The 7,027-nt window shown below is 41.0% G+C and overlaps 1 protein-coding gene across 1 annotated transcript in view; it reads left to right on the top strand.

Moving 5' to 3' along the window:
* The window catches only part of ITGB8 (integrin subunit beta 8), a 53,389-nt gene continuing 52,517 nt past the window's right edge, over positions 6,156 to 7,027 (top strand). Inside the window, exon 1 of the mRNA XM_021386843.1 lies at positions 6,156 to 6,619. The gene's annotated coding sequence lies outside the window, so the exon portion shown is untranslated. The remainder of the gene's footprint in view (positions 6,620 to 7,027) is intronic.

The raw sequence follows: 7,027 nt of genomic DNA on the forward strand, positions 1-7,027 counted from the left end.
CATTCCTGTTCCCCACCCCTCCCACTTCCCCCTCTGCCACGCACACACAGCTTGCCTTTGGGATTTTTCCATTCATTGGCCACCGCTCAATGCACCAGATTTAGCAGCTTAGCTATGGACAGGAGAAATGATTTGTAGTCATCAATCACCTAGTCACAAACTTACGCATTGTAACTAGGATACTTTTGAGTCTGATCTATAAAGGCTTCACTGTGCTAAAAATGAACATTAATTTTCTGTTTAATAATGCTAGTTCTGTTTCTAAACCACAACTTAACTTTTACTTTCAACCTCTAACACTTAATTTCCTCAATAGATTCTCACAAGGGAATTTGATCTTTGAGAAATAAAAAAAATATATTTCCTGCTATTTTACCACAGTATCTTACCTTTTTCTTTCTACCAGTTCCTTGTAAAACATTACATAGGAAACCTCTGGGAAATACAGCGGAAATACTGGGAAATAAAGTGAGCTAATGGTGCTTATCTGGAAATTTTCTCTGAAAACTTTCCAAAATTTTGTCCAGCCTTCTATGTTATTATAGAATATTTCATCTCCCCCTCTGGTAACCCAATATTTTAAAGCTTGAGGACAGAGAAAGGATGAAATCATAGTGGAAAAAAGACGAGGGAGAAACTTGCAGCACTGCTTGAGATAGCTGCATCAGGAATCGGGACCTTGAAGGTCACTGGGGAAGTGAGAGAAGCAGACACAGGGAGGTGGGGAAAGGAAGGGGCCTGCAAAGCATCTGAAGATCCACCCCATGTGATTGAAAAGGAAACAACCAATAGAAGGAAGAGTTAAAATAGTTTTAAAGAAGGTGAGAATTAGGGCAAAATGGGAGTAATAGTCCTCAATGTGAAAATAAATTTTGAGGAAGAAAAAAAAAAAAACCTGAATTGTAACAGTCACTTGATTGGCACCTAGTTGGTCCTTCGCAGCAACTGGAGATTGCATACCTCTTTCAAGTACCAGAGAGAGAAAGTGCAAGGAAATAGGCGAAGGTAAAAGAAAGAAAAATGCTTGGAGTGTCAGAGCAATGTGGATAGTTTCAGTGTGAAATATTTTTTTAAAATCTGATTAAAATGCTGGTTGCTGAAATTCACATTGTCTGTCACATCTTTGTAGAAATGAAAATACTATTTATTTACATCACAAACTGGCCTTTGAAATGTGTGAGGGCTTCTCGGAAAATAATGCCTCCTATTTTATTATGTTGGCCCATGACACTAGAGGCATCAAGAAGACATAGAGGTTGAACCTTCCCACCAATATTCCATCACATTTTGCTGCTGTGTGACAGATGGCAGCAGAGGGGCAGTTTGACAAAATGGAATCTGACACGGAAGTGCATGTGAAGCAAAGGGGTGGAACTGGATTCCTCCATGTGGAAAAAATGGTACCCACTGTCATTAACTGACTCTTGCTGAGCATTTATGGAGACCAAACAGTGGATTTCAGAACTGTGAGGCAGTGGGTGGTGCATTTCAGCACTGGCAAAAGTGGCATGAAAGATGAGCCACATTTCAGGTGTCTGTGAAGATTTTTACAAGTACAGCATGCACGCTTTTGTTCATCACTGGCAAAAATGCACAGCTAATGGTGGTGACTATGCTGAAAAACAATGTTTTGTAGCTGAGAACTTGCCCTGTCAAGTAGTGTTATTGTGCTCTTTGTATCTGTTGTAGTTTCTGTGGAAATAAATAGGAGGCATTACTTTCAGAGCAACCCACAAATATTTTCAGTGTTCGTCTGCCTTAGCAGCCATGGACCTACACCTGCACTGAGCAAGAGGAAATCTGTCCCTCGCCCATCCTCTGTAAAGCTGGAAAAACATATAGTTAAAATAATAATTCCATTGATTGTTTTGGGGTGGGTTGCAGTCCTCTGTGGATATAAAACTAAATAAAACTCTATGTTTTTAGTTTTCTGTTAGTCAGAGAAGGAAAACAGGAAAATGGCACAAAGATCAGTATCGTGGGGGCTGGTCTTCTGTCTTTCAGGTAAAAGCCCAGTTGAAATGAGGTTAATGAAATAACTTACCCCACTTACTGAACTTGTGTCCTGTTCCTTCCAGAAACGAAGTTACAGTGCCTGTAAATCTACAATGTGATATCAGGAAAATATTCATGACAGCATTTAGAAGAACCCCAGGTAAATTTTATACTTTTACAATAGGCCACAAGGGAGCTATTCCATCTGCAGTCAGAAGGCCTCAAATCACACCACATGTTTCTTCATCAAAAGGAAGAAAATACTTCTATCTGAAATACCAGTTCCGTCACATAAAAAAGCATAGTGGAAGTACCAAAACATCTTAGTGTGAGTGTTCTTTAAAACTTTGCATGTGACAACAATTAAAATGTTCTTGTTTCAGAATACATCTGTTCAACTGAATATACTGCTTTTTTTTTTTAAATAAATACTTCCAGAAAGAGATTATTAAAGGATTTCAATAAACAGTCCTAAGCTTTGAGCACTGATTACAATACACGTTTTTATGCTTCTTAGTGTCTTTGTTGGAATTAATTATTTCTTCTCTTTGTTTGTTTTTAGCAAAATCTTCCTACTCTTTCTTAAACAGAGGACAAGGGAATCTTCACTGAGGCCTCCTGAATGCTTATTTTCAGATTAGCTCTCTGAACTACAGATGTCCTAGAAAGCAAGTGTCTGCAGAGCTGAAAGCACTGTTTTTGACTTCACAAACCCTGAACAGCACGATACCTTCTCACCCAAGGTGTCACTGCTGTCTGTCTCACACGGTGTAAGGTGAGATCATAATTACGTGCTGACCACTTTGACTGAGAATCCATCTGCACTGCAATTTTTTTTCCCCACAGTGGTGTGAAATATATTGGGTTTATTGTGTTATTACACACAGCTGCTTCAGTAGGCTTCTGGCAAGCACTGAAGCGCACAAGATCAGTACCTGGTGTTTCTCGAGCGTTACATAATGATTTTTTTAATACACAAATATTATAATTTTATTGGTTATATAAGAAAGGAAGAGAAATGTAACTGTGGTTTTGCAAGTAATTTTGTATAGAAAAGCGGAAGGGAGAGAATATTGCTTGTACATACAGACCAGAAAAAGTTTCACTTTACATTTAAACTCAGGCATGCAAACAGTGATTAAGAACAGTTAGACACACTACATACAAATGAAATTAGGATGGAATGTATGGAAAATCAAAGGTGTTATCCCACCTCTCAGTGCATAATGTTGTCCAAAATGTTACGGTCAAGGAGGTAAATTCAAAAAGGCAATACTCCAAATGTTGCTAGGTCATCTCACACAGGCCTACTGAAGCCAGTGAAGACACAAACCCAATCAAGATTCGTAAGCCCACATGAACCATACATGTGAAATCAATGGAAAGTTCAGGATGCACTATAAATATGAGAGCACTTGTCTTTTTAGACTACTGTTCTTCCTTGTAACAAACTTTTTTTTTGGCTTGTCACACATACATCAGGAAGTTCAGTAGTGTGGACAGGCAAATAAGGTAGATATTAACAAACAAAATAGCCTGAAAATTATGATATTGGGGGATAGGTATTTTATTTTGAAAGATAACATTACCAGTTTTAACAGTGAGAACTAAGTCTACAAAAAAGAAAAAAATGTGCATAGTTTCTACTTCTTATATGGACATGAATCACAGCTTTGCCAAAGTAATACGATGTACATTTTCTTAAAAAATGTAATTGTGTATGGTACAGGGCAGTTGGAAATGTATATAGAATTTTACTGAACATAATAAAAGCACAGATACATTGCTTGTGGTCCACATTGCCAGAAAAGAGGCCTTTTGGTAGTCTGTTTCTTGGGAACAGCAATTGAATTTGAATTCCTCCATCATTTTAAACTACTGGCTTATGAAAGATTTGCAAAATACACTGACTTCTTTGTATGAAAAAGATGCAGCTTAGATTTAAATATTATGTAAAACAAAAAAAAATCCAAACTATAGCAAAATGTAATTGTATCTGACAGACAAGCATGTGATCCTTTATTTAGGTATATAGCAAAAAAAAACTAGAATTTGCTCATTAACATCAGTGTCATCAAGTGAAGTTGCCAAATTCAAAACCAATACTGCACTCCAGCAAGATTTTAAATTAATAACTAAAAAAAATAATAATTGAAAGTGAGGTCTCAGAGGAATGTGAAAAAGAAGAAAAGTTAGAGGAGAGTGCATACCATTTAAGTATGCCAAAATCCTTTCTTTGGAAATTTTAGCAGTGCTGAAGATGCCATGATACTTTAAGAAATCATGTGATCAACTAATGAACAAGTAATGCATTTTTCATTTTTAAAAAATTTTGATATTATAGGTTGTAAAACACCATCGCTCTTCCCTTTGCAGTCTTGGTTTGGATTCTCCCCCATGAAATGGCACATCAAAGATGGTCAGAATTATTCAGCCAAAAAAGGAACATGGTTTTTGTGAGAAATGCTTTGGGTTTTCTTACTGGCTAAAATGAATATTAATTGTAGATGAAACATTTCCAAAATCATTTCCTGCAAAGAGAGGCTATTAGCCAATAATGTGATTGACTTTTTTCTTTTTCAAGAAAGCAAAGTACCTTAAAGAAAGCAAGCACTATTATAACACTTCAAGAACTTGGGCATATGGGCAATGTAAGAACAGAGTCACACATTTTTCACCATAAAAATTCATAAAATATCTTAGTTTGGAAAAAGCCCCAGCCCTCTGCTCAAAGTAGAACCAATTAGATCAAGTTGTTGAGGGAGCTGGTCAGCTGAATTTTACCTGTATCCCAGGATGGAGGTTCTACAACCACATTATTTCAAGCATTCATGGCCCTGTGGGTAGCACATTACACTGACACCTGCATCCAGTTCCAGTGGCCTTAGTAAGCTCCTCGTTCCAAGTCTCTTATGTGACCATAGATGATTCCGTTTCTCCATTTGTAAAACTTGAATTACTATCCAAATCTACCGCATAATTCACTCTGAGGTATAGCTTGTATTGCTGCATTACAAACACTACTTAAACAGCAGTGTATTTAAAGACACCATTGTTCCAGAATACACATTTTTTAAGTCTCCAGCTTCCCCCATGGTAGGAATGAAGGCAAAGAGGGAAAGCCACGTTTAACACAAACCTGTAGAATACTTAGAGCAGTTACAGTGGCCTCTGCTGGTGTAGGCCTCAGTTACTGTCATCTTCAACACCTGGCTCCTTTTTCGCTGCTGATCCTGGTGACTTTCAGTATTTGGGGTGAATAGTTCTCACTCGATACTGATTTTCCCTTTTTGTTCTGTTCTCAGTGTTTTGCTTAGAATGTGTGTTCATTTTGGTCACATTATTCTTATATTTTACATTAAAATCATCCTTTTTTTTTTCCCCCATGATACAATGTAGGTATTGCTTGTCTGCCCAAAATGCCAAAAAGGATTATTCTCATGAGGAGCAGTAAGGACTCAATCTCCGATCAGTATGAATGACGTATGCCTACAAGTTCACAAGATAACTCCTGCTGTTGATGATAGAGATACTTGCTGGAAATTTCAATTCTGGTCTAACAAAGAGGTTCATACAGAATATATCCACATGGAGTATTAGGTGTATTCTTCCTCCTATCAACACTATTCAGCCTCTGCAAGCAAAAATCCCTAAGTTTTCTTTCTGCAACTTTTGCTTCTGCTTGGATTTTTAAGACACTTCCTTGAATTTCTTTGTCTCATATTGGTTCCTTTCCAGATGCATTTGAATCGACATGAATTTTCAACATGATGAGATGGGATTTAGATAGCATAGTGCTGAATAAGAGTAAATTGAGTTTAGTTTGCCTGTCACAAATGTATCTCGTTTCAAAGAACAACACCTTGTGGGACAAGTTGCACATCACTGAATAGCGTTGTGATCTCTGAAATCACAGAGCTATTAGATCAGGAGTGCTATCACATTTGAAGTTATGCAGCCATCCCTGAGCAGGTTTATTTTTCTCAGATACCAAACTCCATTGGGGTCAGGGCAACCTGAAGAATGACATTCCAAATTAATGTCTAAAATTGAGGATTTCTCCAAAAAGAGGCAGAGGAATGATACAGTGTTTAAAAGGTCCAGGAGTGGGACCATAGGACTGCTCCTTTGCCATCTCTTCCTCAGAGATCTTAAAGAAAGCCAGTGCACCTTAACTTTTTGACCTTTGACATGCCAACAATAAACCACCCTTATCTCAGTGCCATGAGGCTTAGTACTGGGCCTCAAAACACTGCGATGGTCTTTCATTTGTAAGGACTGTAAAACTGCACAGCTACATGTGAATGATTTATTAACGTTTTAGCCTGGATGCCCCCAGATACTATTTTTGGATAGTGCACGCCCTGACATCTCTTCACAAGCACCAGAAATGAAACGAGGCCACAGTGATGGCCATGGCTGGCTCTCCACTCAGGGCCTGTAGAGGAGGCACAGCCCCGAGGGGTGACAGAGGAGGCACAGAGGCTGCACACCGCCCTCAGCCCCGGGAGCGGAGCCCCAAGAGGAACGCGGGGTCATTGCTGACGGGGCAGATGGACGTGAGGTGGCCGGGTCGGGCTCGCACCTAGGCCCGGCGGGGCTTTCCTGATCCGCACACGGCGAGGTACTTTCCGTGCCGCTTAACCTTTGCGTTACTCCCACTTCGCCCCAGGGGACGGAAACTCCGAGCAGAACTCGGGCAGGACGAGAGGAGCGACCAAGGGGAGGCCGAGGGGCTGTTCCCGAGGCGTGGGTGAAGGCTGCCCGCTGCCGCCCTTCCCCGGCGGGAGCGCTGCTCCGCACTCCCGGCCTGCGCCCGCCTCCCCGCGCCGGCGGCGGCGGCGGCGGCTGCGAAGGACGGGGCCGCGGCCGAACAAAGCGGCGCGGGCGCAGTGACTTCAGCGCCCCGCCTCCGCCCGCCCCCACTCCGAACCTGCACTGCTGCCGTCTCCTAGCAACGGGGGGACCCGCGCGCCCGACGCGCACCGACGGCGCCCCGGGCTGCGGCAGGGCGGCACGGCGCCCGCAGCTC

This window comes from Numida meleagris, chromosome 2, assembly GCF_002078875.1.
Source record: "Numida meleagris isolate 19003 breed g44 Domestic line chromosome 2, NumMel1.0, whole genome shotgun sequence".
NCBI lineage: Eukaryota > Metazoa > Chordata > Aves > Galliformes > Numididae > Numida > Numida meleagris.